At 38.2% G+C, this 21,025-nt stretch overlaps 1 protein-coding gene across 8 annotated transcripts in view; it reads right to left on the bottom strand.

Annotated features, from left to right (window-relative positions):
* The window catches only part of ZNF536 (zinc finger protein 536), a 352,860-nt gene that overhangs the window by 315,766 nt on the left and 16,069 nt on the right, over window positions 1-21,025 (bottom strand). For 2 of the 8 annotated variants that reach the window (XM_074881570.1, XM_074881581.1), the window contains exons 1-2: window positions 1,779-1,859; window positions 709-840 (exon numbers count right to left, since the gene is read on the bottom strand). The exons of 3 other annotated variants lie outside the window; for them this stretch is intronic. The gene's annotated coding sequence lies outside the window, so the exon portion shown is untranslated. Of the gene's footprint in view, window positions 1-708; window positions 841-1,778; window positions 1,860-19,480; window positions 19,516-21,025 lie in introns of those variants that run through there. 3 more of the 8 variants (XM_074881571.1, XM_074881574.1, XM_074881576.1) reach the window with 3 other exon arrangements.

Below are 21,025 nucleotides of genomic sequence, written 5' to 3'. Positions count from 1 at the left end.
CACGCTTCCACCTGCAGAGCAGTACTGGTCTAGTACAACTATGCTGAGCTGTAACATATAAAAAGCAGCAGTAGAGGCTGGATCAGACTTTGTAAGATTTTCACAAATAGTGTTATTCTACTTTGTGAAGGGGTGACATGATTTTTGTTTTTTTCTTTTCGTTTACAAAAAGACCCACATATTAAAAAGGGGTGAAATAGATTTTACATGCCTGGCTTTGAACCTGGGAATCTCCCACAGTGCAACTAATTGCATTGCCAACAAGACACAGGAGTACACCCACAAGCAGCATAAAATGTAACTGTGAGGGGTGTGATGGTAAGTCTTTATAAATAATACATTCATCCCAAGGTGCACTTGTGTCTATGTTGTTAATGTAGGTATTTTTTCATTAGTAGCTGTAAAGATATCTGGGCAGGTGAACATCAATATGCCTCTAAAGACAATAAAATTGTGGAAGCAACAAGAGGACAGAACTTGCTTCTTAAGCAGAATGGTTAGGTATATTTAGTTTGAGCAACAGTGAAAGGAAGTGAAGATCGCTACAGTGACCCTAGCTCTCCTATGCATTCACATGGCCTCAGAAATTCCCAGGAGAGCATCACCATATTCTGACTTTCAACAAAAAAGCGTGTCTCGGAGACCGTAGAGACAGGCAGTATGTTCCTGCCCACACGAACGGCTGAGCAGAGAGCAGGCAGCACAAACCTGTTTAAAGAGCACTGAATAAGGACCAATAACTTCTTTGTCATCCCACTGCCAATGTACAAGGAAGCAGGTGAACCATTCACTTAACCTCCCTTGCAAATCCCCAAAAAAGGATTATAGAGATTTTTTTAGCTGAGAAAACAAGAGGTAATTGATTAGAGAAAAGATTATAAGCAAGATAAGGATAAGACAACTTTGATATAAAAAAAATCATCTAATATGGCTATCAGCACACATCGGACTGTAGAAGTACATAAACATTTGTTGATAGGTTGCTGATTTTGCAAAACACAAATCCATAATGTGGAGTCATATTTTGAGCCATAAAAAGTGAGGATAATGGCCAAGTTATCATTTGAAAATTGGCTGCAGCAACTCCACAATACGTTTTTCAAAGCATATGAACAATAATATGACAACTGCTCCCGACTAGATAACCACTTTGCGCTGCTGTCCCACCAGATCTAACAAACTGATCTAACAAATGTAACCACGCCAGTGCCTCAGCAGGAGAGCAGCCAGGATCACTTAATTGTTCCAAGAATCTATCTTTTTTACAGTTCTTGTTGCTAAGTTGTTCCTAGAAGTACCTTACTTGATGCAACACTCTTCCACTATCTCTAATTTTCTGTGGAGTTCCACAAAACTGTTTTACCCTTCTCTCCTTCACTCCTCTCTGTCTAAGCAATCTCTTTTTTTTGATCATGTGCCTTCTTCCAAGTTTATGTCGATGACACCCACATCTACCTCCTACATCTGTCTCCTATCTGAGCCTTGTACAACTGCCTGCACCTGAGACCACCTCTTCCAATTATGTTGCTGCCAATTTAAACTTGAATGGATGAAACTGAACTCCTGCCATTCCCTACTTTCTTTATCCCTGTTAATCAGCAATGCCAATTCCTTGCCACCTTCAGTATGGCTCCTCATTCTCTGTCTCAAAAATTACAAACAACTCCCAAACCTGCCACTTCTTCCAGTACCATAGTTTAAGAAACAATCTCTTATTTCGAAGCAGCAAACACTTCAACTTCTCCATCCTGACTGCTACTGCAACTACTTCTACTTACTCATTCCCCAAATACTCAGCTCCACCCCAGCACAGACAGCTGTTCACTGAGTAGGCCCAAGTGTTCTGCAATAGAAACAATAAATAATTAAATGATAATGAGGAGGCAGCATGCTGATAGAGGAGGTGGCACTACATCCTATAAGACAGCACCAAATCAGTGTGCCAAGATAATAGAGAGAAACCAGGCAGATCTATAAGCTGAATTTTCATTTAAGATTGAAAAGCAAAATTCTGGTTGTCCATAGTAAACATCTGACAGTAGTGTATAGCACTCTGATTATATTAAATTTACCACTCTGGGAAACATTTTTAGAGATGTGCATAATGTTCTTTCAAAAACACGGGGCCAGAAGCCCAAAGGCATGCAAACCCTTGACCCTTATTCAGGCACCTAAATACCACTAAAATGGAGATCAAGCACCTAAAAACCCAAAAGGCCGCACACTTCTGAAGATGTAAGCCACAGGCATGTAGCTCCCTGAAACACTTTTGAAGTTGTAACCCCTGGTCAAATGCTATCTTAAATGCTACCATCCCACCACCTCAGTTCTCACAGCAATTTTATCTGGTTGATGTGTTTATTCCTGTCCCGTACTGCTACAAGCTATAAAAATAGCTTTATTGTTCTACCTTAGAGGTGGCTGCTGCTCAGTATGAAACCTTCTTAAACAACTATCTCCCAGCCATTCTGTTAAACTTTGTAAGTGCAGCAAACTTTAAGGTACTTGAGTGAAAGTTCACAGGTAAGCGCATGCTCCTCTTACAACCGCAGAGCTAATCAAGAAACATGAAAATAACGTGTGTTGCACAAAACATTCATTCAGTCCCCTTTCATACTAAACCTCATGGTGCTTAAAACCTTGGCACATTTTCGGGTTTCCAGCTATTCTCACTGCACAACAACATGAACAGAAAGTAGCTGCCTAGAAATAACCATTTCTAAAAGCTTTTGGTCTCTGATTCCCTCTATTAAAACACTGATCCTTTTCATGCAGGAAAAGGGACATTTTAACGTTCAAGAGACAAAACTTAGTCTCAATAAAAAAGGAAAGAAATGTTAACAGTCAAATGGCAATATGGAAAACAAGAGAGGAATTAAAGCTGAAACGTCATCCTTAACTCACCCCCACCGTGCCCAACTCTTGCAGGGGTCCTCTAACAATTGGTAATCCTTCATAGTGTACCATATGTGCTGCAATAACAAGGCCCAATGAGGTACATTAAGGATGTCATTTCAACCTTACCTCCTTGCTTCTGTGAAACGAAGGGAGACCCTTAACTCCATTTTAACATAGTCTAGTGATTGAATAAAAGTTGTACTTTCCTAGGACAATGCTGCTCAGTTTTGTAGTGTAAATAAAAACGGCTTAAGTTGGTCAGCTGCTAACCACATGGTAATAATAAGTACAACAGACCGAAGTTCACAATTATTTCAGATTTACTCTCTTCCTGATCTTTCATTTTTATCAGCAAAACATCCTCTTGGCAATGGGTAGCTAAGCTGAAACTTAAATGAAAGAAATGCAAGAAGTAAATGACAAAAGACACAATTTTATGAAAGGAAAATATTCAGACCTCAGCCTTGACCTTGACCTTTTACTGTCTTTTAACATTAAACATTTGCCCCACCTTCGAAAAGATAAATGTGGCTTTTGATGACAGCCTATGTTATCTGAGGATTAAAATAGCCCTCTTGCAGTGCTCAACATTAAAGTCTTCCGCATTTGCAAAATTGCAAACAGATGCAACTCAAGTACCTGCAAATAATCTGCCAAGACCAATTTCAAAAGGGAGATTTCAAAATATGTGGAAGTCATTAGGACATGTATTATTTTTGCAATGAATAGGCGCCAGGAGTGTCTCAAGAAGCAGATGGGTGCTACTTTGTTTATAAAAGATCAACAGAATATTTGCCTGTAAATGAAGACGTATAAGCTATATGAAACAATTATGTTAAAATGGTGAATGTTTCAAAGCTAATTGTAATGGTCTTTTAAGATCTGAATTCCTCATTTCTTACAGCATGCTAAAATATCATTTTAGTTTTGGTCTTGATTGATATAATTACAAAAATGGCAGAAAATTAAAGCAAATGCTGTCAGTTTTGCTGTTGTAAATGTTGTCACTTTATCACTTGTTTACAGTTGCACCCATACTGATAAGTGAATATTTTTCAACATGCATAAAAAATACGACCTTAATCTCATGGGAAAATACAGAAAGGACAGTAAAAAACATTAAGCTTAAAAACAAAAAAAAATTTCCCAAACTGCAACATACTACCTAATGACCAGTAGTTTTAAAATTCACATCTTTATAAATTTCCAGCTTAATAAAACAGAAGATCACAAAGGAAACTATGACTATATATAACACATATAAATTTATAAAGAACTCAATAAACATTAATGCATTATCCCTGCAACAGAACAATAAGCTGTAGCACAATATGGCTGGTTAAAATCTCAATGTTGTATTTCTCAAAGTAATATATTTTAAATCAGGCTTCCAAATGATAATGAAAAATTTATCTGTCCAGATACTAAATCTATTTGGCATTATTTACCATGAGGAGGATGTATAAACTGCAAGAAAACCACATATTTTACTTGCCCATCAAAAATATTAATTGCTTGGGCAAAGAGAATTTTGTACTGTTGATTAAGACAGCTATATCCAGAACATTCCAGTGAATAAATATTTTTACATTTGCCTCAGTACTTGTAAAGAGTATCATTACAATCATAGTTTAATATAGGTATTAAAAAATTGTTGGGGGTGTGTGTTTTGGTTTGGTTTGGGTTTTTTGTTTGGGGTTTTTTTGTTTTTACACAACTAGGCTTAAGTAAATACAAATTTATATGAAATGTTTATGTCAAAATAGTAATTCAAGATTTGCTGACATTGTAACATACCAACTACCAACAACTGCATAGCTACTTTCATTTATTGCCATTTACACAAAACTGGTACAGCAGGCTTAAAATACAGTGGGCACTCTGAGGGCTTCCACTGTATTTTAAGGTTAGGAGACCCAGTGAAAGTGAGAGTAAATACAAATACTTTTCACACTCTCAAGGTTTCACTAGGTCCTGCAAACTGCAATCTTCACTTTTTTTTCAGTGTGATGAAGTTTCTGCTAGGACCTAAAAACTCTGTTCTTCACTGATAATCTTCCAACTGGGGCTTCTACTGTTAGTGTATACCTGTAAGATAGAGAGAAGGAGAAAGTAAGAAGAAAGAGAAAGAAATTTAAAAAAAAAGCTGCTAAAGAGAAATAATGAAAGATAAGCAAGAAGAGCTAGGCAAAGGGAATAAAAGAACAAATAACAGAGCAAGCAACACATTAAAAACTATACTTTGAATTAAAAAAATGCTTCTATGTGTGAATAAAACATCACAGTATGGGATTAGTGGAATATTTCCTTGTCACTATACAGGTTAGATAAATATACTAAAGGTAAAGCATATATAAAAACAAATTGCAGGTAGTGGAAATGTTTTTCAAAACTTGCATTGGCTGTGATATAAATACAGTGAGAAAATATCTGGTGCCTTCTAGGAAATACAATTTTAAAAATAAATGAACTTCCATCTCCTAGCTCAGGGTGTCCAGTCTCAGCATCATGAACAAAATCAGAGTTAAGTTTCAGCTAACTCAAGGCTAATGGGAATAATAGATGAGTAAAGACGGAAAGATCCAGCACAAAAATTAATAATAGTATGGCAATTTTAGAGCTAAAAGGCTTTGGAAACTGCAGGTCACTCGGTGCACGTGGGTAGTTCCTGCCCGTGGTCAGAGCGAGCCACATGAGCACAGGCCAAGAGAGCTTAGACACAGTAGCCCATGCAGCACCTGCCATCTTTGTGCAAAAACATCATTACGGAACATTTTCACCTTTAAAAGTACAGCTCTGTCACCAAGTGCTGCACTTCACACCCTTATTTTCCAGGGTGCTTCATGACCACCTCCCCTTGGGACACCTTTGAGCAGATCTGCTGAAAAGAACAGTGGCCAAGGAGAGTCCAGTTCTAAAAATTTCCCATTTCCCTACAGCATCAGGAAGCTGGTGACAACAGCTGGTGGAAAAAGAGTAAGACACTAACACTAGCCAGCTCCAAGTGGATGAATGTAACCCAAACAAGGTGCAGCAATCAAGTCAACACCTTCAAAACTGCTTCTGACTAGTGTCCTGTTCCCACATGGTGAAGGGGAAGGACCATTTTATCTTGGATCATACTTTCTCCAATTTATTCAATTTCTCCATTGGAGCTTTTTTAAGAGTTATTTCTATTTTTACTGTAACCAACCCAGGTCAGATAAACACAGATACTGCCTTCTGTTCCTAGCCCAAACACATCTGGGGATCAGATTAACAGAATTCAGCCACAGGATGACCCATTTACCTCCTTAACCTGAAGGGGACATCTCCCACTGCCCCCAGCTCTCCTTTCAACACAGAGGACCTGACAGATAGGCGACAGGCTACAAAATAGCAAGCCGCAATAGTAAGTTTTATTTGAAAGCAGTTGCCAGGTTCCAGAAATGGCAGGATTCGTGTTTGTTTGGAAGGGAAGGATGTATTTATACTGCAGATACGGTCTGAGCAAGAGGCTGTCTTGCTAACTCCTCAGAAAACATTTGTGGGAGTTAGATTTCAGCTTACAAAGGGGTCTGTATCATCTGGAGAGTCCTACAGCCTCCTGTCCACTTCAGGAGCTTTAAAGGGATACCATAAAGGTGCATATTTAAAACTGAATTTGAAGGTGGCTGGTTGACTCATGTCAGACTATATGTGAAAAACATTTGCAGGTACTGGTACCATAAAGCTGCCCTGAAAAACTTGATTACAATAAATTCAGTTACAAGACATACTGACCCTACTCTGAGCAAAACATACAATTTTAAAATGATGCCAGCCTCTGCAAAACTATATGGGATGTCTTACACCATGAATTAATATCCACTACAGACTTAGCTGAGATCATCAAACTCATTTCACATAAGACAACAAAGTAAATCACCCCAGGGACTAAGTACATGAAAAGCCAGCGTGCTATCAAACAAGCTAAATCCCTATAAGGTAGATTTCTTTAAGCAAAATATTAACTATACTTTCAGAATACACTGCTTCTATTGTTTATACGCACCACATAATGAAATGCTACTTCTGTTTTCACCAGATGGTAGCACATATAATTTTCAGGCCTTCAGTTCATATCATAATACAAACAATTGGTATGGCAAATATTACCGGTCTATAAACACTTCCACTGTTTCACAGCTCTTACACAAAAACAATACAATTTTTCCATTTCACTGTTGTAACAGAAACCATGATAATTTCCAATATTCCAAAATATATGCATATTTGGTCACTTTTTGCTGCCCGAAACAAATGAAATGATCAAACCTCAGACTCTTTGGCTGCTTCCGTTTTTTAAATAAAAATCAAATATTAACAAAACTATGCAAATATCACAATGCTTAAACAGTACAATACAAGATGTATCCTTAATACATTTTAACAATAACACATGCTGTGTTCCTACACTGGAATAACATCATCCATATGAATCCCAGGAATTTAGTATATCTGACAGTTTCTCTCAACCACCCATAACATTCTTTCCTGTCTCATTGTAGCTGGCAAAAGAGAATTCTATAATTGAGTGGTACAGAACATGTGCCCTCCCTGCTAGAAGATGACAGATGGATTATAAAAACTTCAAAGCAGAGCATTTGGAGCACCAGGGGAGAGATAGTGGGTATTTGAACTCTCAGTCTTTACCCAGGAGACAATGGCACTCTGACATGGTGCATATATCAAGGAATGGTGTAACTAGATAGACATAATCTTTCTTTTCAGTAAGTATTTAACATTCTGTTACGAACAAGTTTCAGCCTAGCTAAAGTGCAACTCATCTTAATACTAATCATCATAGCCTGAAAGGCTACATGCCCCCTTTTTTCAATTTTGGTTCAACTGCTCCTTCATAAAACTGTTTTTTAAAGGACAGAAGCAGCGTTACATAGGTGTTCGGGTAGTGGAAAGGCTATTTTAATCTTAAAATTACTGTTTTACTGGGATTTAGTATTTGCATATGTGTAGGTGAATCTGTTTTGTTTGCTGGAATGCTTATTTGCATTGTCTGCATTTAAAGCGCCACTCTGCCCCAGAGTTTACATACCACATGTTGCAGATCATTCACTAGACCGTTACTGAAGTTACCTTAAATTATTAACATCCCTTAAAAAACCCCACCCTTATAATTCTAGAGGCACAAATCTTTTCAAGGAATTGATCCTTTCACTCCTGCTGCTATACTACAATGATGGCTCTGTCTGATGCCATCTTTATTAAGATGAATTATAATCAGAAAAAAAAAATAAATTCGTCTTTCTGCATCCTTTAAATACTTGCTAGAAACATAGAAAGACAGAGAATCCCATTCACACCAGAGGTACGTTCAAAATTTCTTAAAGTTAACAATAATTGAAACAGCCTACAGATTTTCTAAATCATTACTTTCCCATACCAAAACCCTATGTTTGTATATCTTGAAATTGTTCATCAGTTTCCTTTTACTGCTACTGTTACAGCCATTGCCCCTGGTTTATTAAGAAATTACTTGCTCAAATTGTTTATAAAAATACCTGTGACTTACTGTAAGGTCAGAAGTAAAAACAAGTTTAAATATCTCATTTGTCTATATAACAAAAATCACACACACATGATTTGACACAGTTTGCAGCCGCTGTTCAGTCAAGGCCCAGGACCAGAATAGCAAGGGTATTATTGCAGGTCAGAATTGAGGGGTACTGGCAGAACTGCGTGTGGGAAAGCTTGCATAACAGCCACACTGTGCCAAGCTTTAGCCTTTGTTATTAGTCCCTTTAATGAACGCCATATTCACACAAAATAAAAAAAAAAAAAAGCTGCATATTTTAAGTAGAGTGAATTCAAAACTAAACAATTGGAAGATTCAATGCTACAAGAAAGCCACACAGTAACTATTCCCATTCTCCTACAAATGCATTTAATAAAGTAACATGCGAGCAATTTTAAATATTTGATCCTTTTATTATACAGTTGAAACTAAAAAAAAAAAAAAAAAATAGGCATGCAAGCACTCTGGAAGATGATGAGGCTGTAGTAGCAAGTAAAAACAATAGCACCAAGATAACACACAGAAAAACAGAAGCAAGTAACTTTGCAGCTGTGTTAATATAGCCCCAGTAGTGGAAGAGGCGCTCTCTAACTCACGCCCCAGTACTTCATTGTGGATGGCTCTCTAACTAATAGCACTGTGGCAAACTGCTAAGTTGCCTACTAATGTATATTCTTTCCTGCACAAAACATTAATCCCAGTCTTTACAAGAGAGGAGGAGGTGGAGGACTGTGATGCTTTGAAGGAGACCTGTTTTGAGAAACCCTTTTTTAAGTGCATTTTCATCTTTTCTTTTTTCAGTGATCTTGTGCCATACTGGAATGTAAACACCACAGGAATAGACAGAATCTCGAATTAAGGATTTGGATGCCTTTCTTTAGAAGTAATCTTCAAAGAATGTACATCCCAAACATCACAGTGGCTCAACAAGCTAGGAAGCTAGCTACTGCATGTAAAACTGCACAGGTCATACCTAGTACTTACTACCAGTTGGTTCCTGAATTGCTATGAAGATAAACAAAAATGTTTTGTATCTTAGTATATTTGACAGGCAAGAGTACCAGGGACGGTAATATTGCTTTAATGGAAGAAAGCCACTCTTTCACAATGGCACTAGTGTACTTATACACACTGTGTTGTTGAATTAGAAGTTAGCTCAGCAGGACTTTAGCTTTATTTCTGTTAGTAGGCATCCACCATCAGTCGTCGACGCTAGTGGAGAGGAAAGGCTTGTCTTATTTACAGATGCTATTGTGCAGACTTTAATAATAGTAAATACACAGAAGACAGACTATTGTGGACGGAAAGAATCTTTGGTTTAATGAACTGTCAACTCGTCCATCATAATGTTACCCAACCTAAAACCGCCAAATCTGGACAAGCTCTTTGATGATATAAAGCAGGCAAGAGGTTTTGTTCACACGCAACAAAATGGAAGAGATTGCTGCCATTAAAAATATACTAGTCCACGCTAGCACTAACTGCCACACATTTGTTAGATAATAGCTTGATTTTTTTCCTATGAGAATAGCCTTCTGCAAGAAAGAGACATTTAATCAGAGTGATACATGACATCCAAAAACTGAAACCAAAAATTATGGCATGAGCTAAAAGCAAGTTGTCTTCCTGAAGGCAGAATACTGAAACATCTTTAAGATTAATTCTGGGAGAGAATTTTGAAAGTCAAATGCTGAAAGATATTGAAAATACATTAATTATGCACAACTCAGGATCTAGGAGAGGTTAAACCCCAACTTGGCAGAAAATTGAATCCTTTTATTTGATACAAACTTTGTATATAGTGATGTTGTGTCCTGCATTCCTAATCTCCCTAGATCTACCAACGGAGCAAAAGGGCTGCAAGACAAAGGAATGAGAGATTTAGCCATTCCGGTGTCATCCTGCAAAGAAATTATATCGAACAGGCACTGTGGAAAACGGCTTCTTGCAACCATTTGTGGCAGAGGTCAAACCTCAGACCTACCTGGGGCAATTGTCCATCGTGTTCTATCAAACATTTGTAACAAGTTTTTCAACTTAAGTGGGATTCAAGGAAAGGAGACTTTTCACAGTTGCATCTGATGACTCTCTCAGGAACAACTGTCATTCATGTGCATTAATTTTCGCTGTCACCTTAAGCACTAACCAACCTTTGAAGACATGCTACTCTAACCTTCTACAGTGCATATTTTCTAGTTTTATCAGAGCTGAATTTTAATCCCTTATATTAATTGTGTGTGTGTATGTGCGTGTGTGCATGCGTACGTGTGTATTTTAACACTGGGGACCCTTGCTTTCTACTTTGGATAACCTTATTTTTAATATTTTAACCATTCATATCAGAATGCTCAAAATTTTGGATGCTAATTTTGAATCATCCACATTTTGATTCCTGCAAGAGTCAAGCACTTACTTTTCATTATAAAGTGCAACAATAGCTGTGCTCAGGAAGTCAAGTCCTATGTCTCTCAGGATTATTCTTCCAAGAATCAGACACACCAAATAAATGTCGTCTTTGGCAAATGCAATGCGAAATCTATGTATTAGACACGCATTCAATTTCATTCTACACATAGATACTTAAATGAAGATGAATCTCACACATTTGCTAAAGAGTTGATTGGTCTGTTTGATAACACCATGCTCTCCAAAAGGTCACCAATTTGTCTAACCGTAGAAACAACCACTAAAGCTGCTAAAGAACCAGCTTCCCAGAGCAGTAAATTTTGAGGAAGTTCTTCGTCTCCAAGGACCAAGATAATTCCAGAACATAGCCATGAATTCTGTTCTGGTTCAAGGTATGGGAAATTCCTTAAGGTAACAATTTTTCCTTTTGTCAGAATTCTAAAGGTCACAGTCTGACACTTTTAATTACTTCTCAAACTGAGGCTGAACCTAACAACCTCTGTGCCACTCAGATATTGCTATCCCACAATGTCATGCACTCTACTTTCCTAACCCTCCAGAGAAACTCTTGCCATCTTCGCACCCTTTGCCACTGCTCATCCCCATACACGAACTCTAAAATATCCCACTTTCTTCAGCTTTCAACCTTGATCCCTATGTGGGGATGAAGTCAGCTCTCTGGAGTGCTACCAAAGACCCAGAAGGCAGCAGGAGTTGAAACAAGCTATCTTTAAATCAGCCAGTCAATCAGTTCTCTCAACCATCAAGTGATGCAAGCACAGTTCTTGGACCAAAATCTTTGGTTCCCACTGGGTCAGACCAGCTGATTTAAGAATTTGGTTGCCAGACTCTTCTGTTAGATAACAATGAAGACACTACCAGAAAAATTAAATATCAGCACTCTTCTAAATATACTTCACACTGCCTAACGCATAATGGTCTGATCCTACTGGCAACAGTGTCAGAGGACTGATGATTTTGTGGATGCTACACGAGCCTGGCAACTTCAGTTCGATTTAGGTAAGGGGAGACTCCTCCACCAACAGTCTTATTCTTTTAAGAAACTACAAGCCCAGATGTCCTAGTCTGGAGAAGAAAAGGACATCTTGAAAGAGGATGTGTGGATAAACAACATAAAGAAGGAGTACTGAAAACACCTCTTAATTCCTCAGCAATTTTGAAAATATCACCTTTTCTTTTTACCAGTTTTCTTAATAATTTTTAATATCTAAAACGTAAACACACAGTAACCAGAGCAAAATGACACATTATAGGAAATGTGGTGAATAGAACTGGACAAGGTGGTCCACCCTCAGGAGGGTATATGAATGATTTCTGTGGGGTGGTCTTACAAATAACAGAGACGTTTCACCCAGAACATCATAAACATTTAATTCTGATTTACCTTAAACAGACCTATACTTTCATTTCTTTGAGCTACTTCTGAAACACAAATAAACCAGAAAGTGGTTTTAAAGGGACAAACAAGGTCTCAAGATCTCCTAGATGTACACAAGCTTAACCCACTGTTCACTGGCTCCCAGAATACAACTGTAATAGCTATAACTAGAGTACTTAGTCTTCTTACTCAAGTTATAGACACTAAAGGTCTCAGTGCTGGAGGGTGCTAGTTGTCTAATCCGTGTCAACCAAGGTAACAATTCACAAATAGAAGGTGATGTAACTAGAGCATGTTGTGCTCCACTGGTCCTGGCAGGTAGTATTGACTCTACCCTCTCACCATCTCCTAGCACAGGGAATACTGCAAGTGGGCTTTTTTGCTAACAGACCAGAGACTTTAAAGAACAGCATTAACCACACAGCAACTCAAATAGAGAAGCACCAAAATTCACTGTTGGAGCAAAAATCACACTTAAGAGTTCCTATCTGACTGCCTAATATGCTTTCCTCCAAGACTCCATTTTCCCAGCAGCTGTCTCTATATGAGAGCTTTCGGTCCCATGCAGACAACAATGAAACTCCTTCTTTACCTGAAGTAACTGCTTAGGAATCACAATAGTTGCTAACCAGAGTTCTCCTAAAAGACAAAGAAACAAGACCACTCTACCCGATTATGGCATTTGGAGATACCATGAAGTTTCACTCCTGTTTAAATGCATGTTTTCCAATACTAGGTAAGAAAAAACTATTACAGCAATTCAAAGCTGATCTCTTGCTCAACAGCTGAAGCATTTCACCAGGGGAGTCCTGCATCAAACCATCCACGTGGAAAACCTCAAGTACATCTTTCTAGAAATACAACCAAATGGAAAGTTGTTTTCCATGGCTAATCTGTACATATAAAAGAGTAAAGCTTGCTCTAAAGGCCTAGGCCTACTTGCTGCCAGCTTTTCCACAATCACAATATTTAACCAGAGACCAGGAGTATTTTCAAGAGCAAAACTCAAACACAGAATCTATTTGCAAATCTCTGGGGCATGGTATCAAAGAATAAATCGCTGCACAGGTTTTGTGAGTTACATGGTTGAAACTGAAACAACCTCCCAAAGGGTCGAGAAAAACTGCTTTGGTTAGGGAGTGAATGGCTGAGCCATTCGGTTCAAAGACAAGACTATGGCTGGAGGGTGAACTTGAGGTGAGGAATTTGTGCTTCTGCCCAGCCAGAGTGAGTGAGCAAAAATACGGCAGGTGAGTATCAACACAGGAAAACGTTAAGGTTTAACATCTAGGGAAAGCAATCTACACAGCCACATACAACAACAGTGAATTTGGAAATGGCCTCTAAGTGCAGAAAAGAGATCTTGGAACTCACAGTCCTCTGAAATCATCAGTTCTGTAACACACAAGAAATAAACACAGCCTTAGTCACCATTTAGAAGGGTACTGAGAACAAGATGGACAGCATCCTTCTGCCACAACAGAAAGCCTTGGTGCACCCATATCTAGAATATTGTGTGCCATTCTGGCCTCATCTTTCCAAAAGGATTTAACAGAGTTACGGGTAATGAAAAGGTCAAATAAAACAATGAAGGAGGTAGAGTGGCTGCTCCACAGGAAAAAGGAAAATATTTCTTTTCACGAATATTAATGAGCTTGGGACCATGCTGCCACAGAAGGTAGGGTGAGACAAACAAGCTGCAGACTGGACAAATTTGTAGCCAGAGATCCATAGATGCATACTACAAGGATTAGGATGTACCCTTCAACATCCCTATGATGACTGTGGGTACAAGGATATTGTGAGGCAAATGGACCACCAAAATGGACCACTCTATCCAGCACCTCTTGCTGCCAGCATCAAGCAGAAAAAGGGTGAAGTGGGCTGCTGGCCTGGTGCAAGGGCATTTCTTCCACACCAGCCAAAGTTACCACCCTGCAAACATATGGCAAGACACTTTCATCTACACTCATTCAGCCAGACCACGTCCTCTTAATTTTTTCTAAGCATGTTATTAAAACAAAGGTGTATTTATATACTTTTCATCAATAAATATCATAATGTTTCTTAAAGATTGTAAAAATCCTTTTACCTATTTGGCAGACAGAGACGCAAGCACTGCCTGATCTTCAGAGGTGATCAGTAGCCCCACTGCACCCACAAGACTCATTAGTAGTAAGAGGTGTTCAGCACCTGTAAAAATCACCTTCTAATGAATTTCCCAAAGTCACATTGGAAGTCAGGAAAAGAATCAGGAATGAAGCTCTGTCCAGTGCTTTATCAACAAATTTAACTTTCAGGTGTCATCCATTTTTTTCCTGATATTATGGTCATTCAAGCTCATATTTCACAGATGGACACCTTTTGCTCCAGGCATACACTACTTGATCTATTTTAGAAATCAAGCACAAGATCCTCAGATATGGCCAATCCACACACTTGCAATGTGGGATAATGGTATGCAGAGGTCAATTCTGTGCTATTCAACACCACTGTCTACTAGAAACTACTTTGGTGGGTGCTACACACCCAGAACCACAACTAGGGTTTAAGGGCACCTTTGCCATTCCCTCTCCTCCCCAGCAACAGCTCTTTTTTCTCTGGGGAAAAAAAAAAAAAAAAAAAAAAAAAAACAACACAGGGAAGAAAAAGTGGTACAAGAACCTAGAGATCAATGCTGAAACCTTTGGGTTCAAATGCTTTAGAGCCAGATGGTACCAGTGTTCAGCAGCAGTGGGACATTCTACCAGACAGAATTTGGCCCCAAATTTAGATTATTTATCTAAAAGGGCACTCCAGCATATAAAAACAATTTAATTCTATATTTTTTACATATAAAACTTCCTCGATTGCCCCCCTTTTCTACCAGGAGTCAGATCTTGTTCTGATTTATTATGGTGAAATTGAAGTGGTATAAATGTGGCAAAAATTTAGAAGGTTGCTAAGATCCTTAACAAAACACCTGATCCCAAAGCCCCATTTAAAATAGAGAATTACAAGTTCTTTGGCCTCAAGATACATAACAAAGCTTAATTGCAAAAGCAATGCAAAACAGGCTAAAGGGAGCCAGAAGACAGGTAAAAATACTTGCCAATTTTTAAAATGTATTTTGCAGAATGCATTTATGGTTCTTCACAATCATTTCAGTATCTCAGGAAAAAAAAAAAAAAATCTGAAGGAAAATGGTAAAGTACCAGTGAACAGAACTGGATTATTCATCTCCTGGGTAGAAACCCAAGTTCCTCCAAGATAACATGATTACACTAGGAAGAGGAGAAAGTCAACCTTAAAAACATCTCCTTCCTTTGAATATCCACAAGGAAATCCACCACAGTAACATTACCAGAAAGAGAAGGTGGAAAGGACAGGCAGCGTTTACATTAAATTCTAGCTTTTCGTGTTTCACAGTGATATAGGAACACGGGGGTTCACGTTTCAAACAGGATTGGAAACAAACAGTCCCCAGTGGAGTCCTTACCAGCAACAGGAAAAACCAACACCCAGAAGACAGCATTTACAGAAGTACTGTCAGCAACGGGTCCTTTCACCCTGACAGACATATGAAGAGACCCATATGTCCAAACTGGAGGTTTTCTAAAGGAGAAATCTAAAATATATTTGGATCATTCACATACAGAATACTTCAGGCTACAGTCATTCTCAGCAAGAGATTTTCCTTAATACTTGTCTACATCTGTCAGCTCATACTGATACATACTGTAGTTTTATTTTTATTGATTTTAAATTTTAACAATGTCACAAGTTAATTCACAGGTCTTTAGAAGAGACCAACAGTAACTAAACTATTGCAACATCTTAATGAACCTACTTCATCAGAAACAAATATCACAATTAGTATATTCATAACTAGTTTTTTATCCTTTTAAGCTGCACACAACGTATGCTCTCTTCTACACCCCCTCCTTCCACTGGAGAGACAAATAGCTTGTATCTTCCCTTTATATGAGCATCTTCTTATATCTTTCAGGCTTATAATTTTCTATTCCTGTAAGCTATTTTTTTCAGGTAATGCTGGTGGTGCATGGTGCTTTGCTTTGGAGCCAATTCCACGCTAAATATCGATGCGTAGCTTAATTAGGGACTAGTAAAGGAAAATTAAGGGTGGGGAGAGTGGATTAACAAATCCAAACGGTGATGATGCAGAATGTGAACCCAAAAATGCATTTTAAAAATTCTACATATTTTAATAAGTAATAGTTGTGTGCTTTTTAAATCATTTTGTAGCTATGGCTTCCAGTCATGAGAATATATGCAATCTCATAAAACGTCTGATATTAGCATGCCTCTTCAAGTGCAAGTGAGTTGTCAATAAGACAATTAAGACAACATCAATAATACACACTGCATGTTATTATCTGCTATTCGAAATCTCAGCCTATCCAAAGATGTCTGGAAACAAAGGGTACATCTGACATTGGCAAAAACACTCTCCCACAAGTGAAATATGCAATTCTGAATGTACGCAATGGCACTGCTACCTGTAAGGGAAAAAATGAATTGCTTTTAAATACAGTATAAATAACTCCTGGTAATGTAAAACCTGGCTCCATAGAAGAAACAGCTACAATAGAAAATTAGCAATCCTGTGCTTAAATCAATCACTTCTATCACATGATCCAAGTCAATAAAAGTACTGAATAAGTGCTATCATTGACCTTAATCAGCCAACAATTGGCACACAGGGATCAGAAATTCTAGTGAGGAAATCAGTTGTCCCTAGTAAATTTTAGGGTTTGGGGGAACCACAGATGTGCAATCTCTCACAATACCTTTCTGCCCAAACCGCACATTTTTAATAGGAGGAAGGAAGGAAGAACTGAAGTTAAATAAGCAAACTTTTAGCACACTTTTCCAGATACAAAACTTAACAGGTGCACATGCATTCCCATTTCACAACTGAAGAATATTCTACTCGTGATTCTTTATTTTTCGCCCCCTATAACACAGAACTGTAGCTAAGCATACAATGAAAACACTCTTCAATGATTTTACTCGGTGGAAATAACCTATCTGGAAGTGAGGGTGATGAAAATCATGCTGCACAATGATTAATTTGGGCTTTAATCCTGATGTCCCATTTCATCTGAAGTTGCCATTAAGCTCAAAAGGAGAAAGGACTACATAACTGGGACCTAACATTTTTATTTATCCACCTCATAAGCTGAATGTGATTTCAGATTGAACAGAATAGATTTCCCTGTAACTAATGGACCAGATATATTCATACAATGTCCTTTTATTGATTTTACTTTCTTCTACCTATTGTTTGCATTTTCCTTTGAAAAACACGTAACTGTCGTTACACTGTAGATGTCCTTTACAATTATTGTATCATTCACTGTTTCTTAACAAAAAATACATGCTTTGCTACAGTGTGCTTTCTAATGAAAGACTCCCCACTAGCCTAACTGGAGTCTAAATTGTTGGAACATACTGTACATTTTGGGAGAAACTGAAGAAAATTAGACCCCTTTGGAATTGGTTTGTTTGGTTTTGAAATATGCATCTTTAAAAATTTAATAAGAGAAAGAAATGGCTAAAGGACAGACTTCATTTTAGACACTTTCTAAACAATAAGCCTATTTATATAACTGATCACATAACGAATTTCTATGCACTTTACAGCATGAAAAGGCTTTTGCACGGCAAAAGTCATACCGCATGCGGCTTTCAAGTATCAGAAAATAAATATTCAAAGGGATGTAGCAATAAAAATATATTAAGTATTTTTAACCTACACTGTTCTGAAATCTTACACGGTATCTTAAATAGCCGCAAAAATTTTGTCAAATATCTATTAAGGATAAGTATGTGAACAACTTTAAGTGTACTGTCATAGTTTACCTTTTTTTTTCTTATTACTCTTCCTTGATTTATATTTCAATATTTTGTTCCTAAGTTACAATTATGCAAAATACAATTTGTTTTGGATGACTATTTAGAATGTTTACAATTATTTAATACAATTTAACTATTTTGAAACCAAATGATGTGTTGAATTAAAGAAGGTTCAAACACTCAAATTGCCTTCATATGCTCATTTTTCAGCATACTGCACTGACAGCTGAGGAGAGCACATTTTCATTTGTACAGTGTGCATGGTGCTCCACCAGGTTGCACTGATGAAATACGTGATTTTAGACTCTTTTCACAAAAGGACAACTTTCTTTCATGGAATCAACATTCAATTTATCTGTCGTTATGGTAGCTACCAGATGAATGCAGGCAGAGGTTAAAAATAAAAATGTAAAGCCATACTGTTATCTATAAAACATACACAAAACTTAAGCTACAGCTTACAAAGTATGAGGCAATGATTCAGCTATCAGATTCAAAATATTTTCAAATAACCAAATAAGCTTGCATGCAGGAGCAGCCTTCAGAGATATTCGTATTTATGCACAGCCAGCTTCTGCCAAACAGTGATGATTTCAAGTTTTTCAGCTCCTCACCACAGCTAAGCCTAATGGCACAAGAAAGGGGTGAGGTTTAGAAAGTAGGAAGCACCCAGACATAAGTATCTTTGACAGAGTAAAGCTTCCAGCAGAATCTCAACCAGGTGCAGCCACTTTCATTAGCCAAGTCTGAGATTACTCCCATGCTGACTATCAAGTCCTATGAAAATATGAATTATCTGCATGCACCACAGCAGTGTTCATCCACACGCTTTGCTGCTGCTGGACATCCTTCTCAGGGTTTCAGAATTGTACATGTAATTACCAAAATTCTCTGAGAACTTACACACATAAATACCCAAATATATTTTGTAGATTTTATTTTTTTAACTTGACTGTGCTGTTTAATTTCCCGTTAAAAGGGAAACATTTCTTTCAGTTGTACAGATGGGACAAGGCAGAAGCCTGGGATCTCCAAAGCATGTTGGAGAGGAGCTGTGTTAAGACTTTCATCTCTCCCTTTTGGTTTCTACTCAAATGTGTTACTTCTGGTTGTACAATCAGTAACAGTCAAAGCAAACTAGTATCCATTGCTCAGATTCAAAACCCAGTTACCAAGCAGAACTGTGAGAGGCGAGAAACCAGGCCTGCGAGAAACTAAGGAAAACAGCCTGAGAAAGCACTGCGTATTTCCAACTGAAACTCTCAGGACAGTTTTGGAAGCTCAGCCTTAACTGAACTCCTCAGAGTTTGGGTTGGTTTGTTTGTTTAAAAGACAGAAAAATTCAGATAAAGGGTTTAAATTACCTATGTGAGGCAGCCATTCCTGGAAGACCTTAGATGTTGGTAGTGGAAACTGAGTCACAATCTCATAAATCCCTTCCAGGATGGAACACGCAAATGCAGTTTAGGATATTTCAGTATCACTGAAGTCAAGGCTATGCCTTCAATACTCAAAGTCTAAAATAAGTTGAGCCAAATACTGCGTTGTCGTGAATAAACCAAGTTCAGATACTTAATCAAATCTGCATTTCTGTGTGATAGCACAGCATTTAGGCAGGCTGTGCCACTGAAGAAAAAAAGCATGGCAGTCTACCAGCCTTGGGCTTTTTGAGTAAGGAGGAGTTTTCTCGGGATATCACAGGAATGACTGATGCTATGTCCATGAGGAGCACGAATCAGCACACGGTCCATGCAGGGAGCAAAGCTGACAATTCTTCAGCTCCTTTCTGAAGAGGTTTTCTTGGTTCCAGTGAACTCAATGGTTAAAGTCCCCATGACTGAATGGAGCCAACGTTTCTTGTTAGACTAGAAAGCCAATAGGGAAAACAGAGGCAAGAATTTTACTTAATCACTCCTTATGCACTTCAATAAGGAAACAGTCTAGTCCTCTCTGTTATTATCAGGGTTCACCTAAGGACAGGGACAGGATTCTTCTTTGTTTTATTTCAAACCATCTTAGACACATCTTTCTTTTCTTCCTATCTTTTAATGGGAGAGTAGAAACCCTGAAAATCTGGGGGCTCGCTCACATTCTAGTTTCTCTTGGTGGGTCCATCACGTAGATGAAAACGGACTGCAATTTGCTGCATAACCTATGCTGTGCCCCAAGCTGCAGTAGCACTGCATGGTTTCATGTAAGTGACATGTCACAGTCAATAGCAAGTGTGTCAGCTCACTGACAGGCACACAACGTGTGACACCATCCTCCAACACCACTCTTCTGCAGCCTCTGCCTCTCGGGGAGAGTGTAAACAAGACTTGGTGGCAAGGACTGCAGAACAGGCATTTTATGGGTTTTGTCAGTGTTGTGATATGCAGTTGCTTTGGAAAAGTATTATCGCAACCAAGTGTCAAATGTCACTTGCGTTTCCACTCTGACTGCGAACGTGGTATAGTGCATAAAAACCGAACGTGCTAGTTAAACTATGTAACTCCTGAGCAGTGCCCTCCATTAAATGTAATTGCATTATCTGACAAATAATCAATGTTCAGATGACACTCAAGAGTCCTAACTGCTAATCCTGGGCTAAAAGTATTTGATATTTGCCTTCTTTCTGAAGTTTTATACTGTGTCTGTACTTCAATATCAGCCCCAAAGGAGAAGCAGCATTACAAATAAGGTCCTGGCTTCCACTGTGAATTTGCTAATAGTGCCATTAGAGAGATGAAGAACATAATCTGGTCATGGACAAAAGAGGGCTCTTAGCCTTTGGTGGGCAGAATGACATGGCACCTTGTTTATATCATTAGGATATTTCGTATGTTAATTTTTCATTCTGTTAGGCTTAGTTCTTCAATATTTGGCATAGATCTCTTATTTTACCAGGAGTTCCAACGAGAAGGGAAAGT

Source organism: Strix uralensis, chromosome 12 (assembly GCF_047716275.1).
Source record: "Strix uralensis isolate ZFMK-TIS-50842 chromosome 12, bStrUra1, whole genome shotgun sequence".
NCBI lineage: Eukaryota > Metazoa > Chordata > Aves > Strigiformes > Strigidae > Strix > Strix uralensis.
Note: the sequence above shows the minus strand (reverse complement) of the source record. Positions and strands in the feature narration are given on the sequence as shown.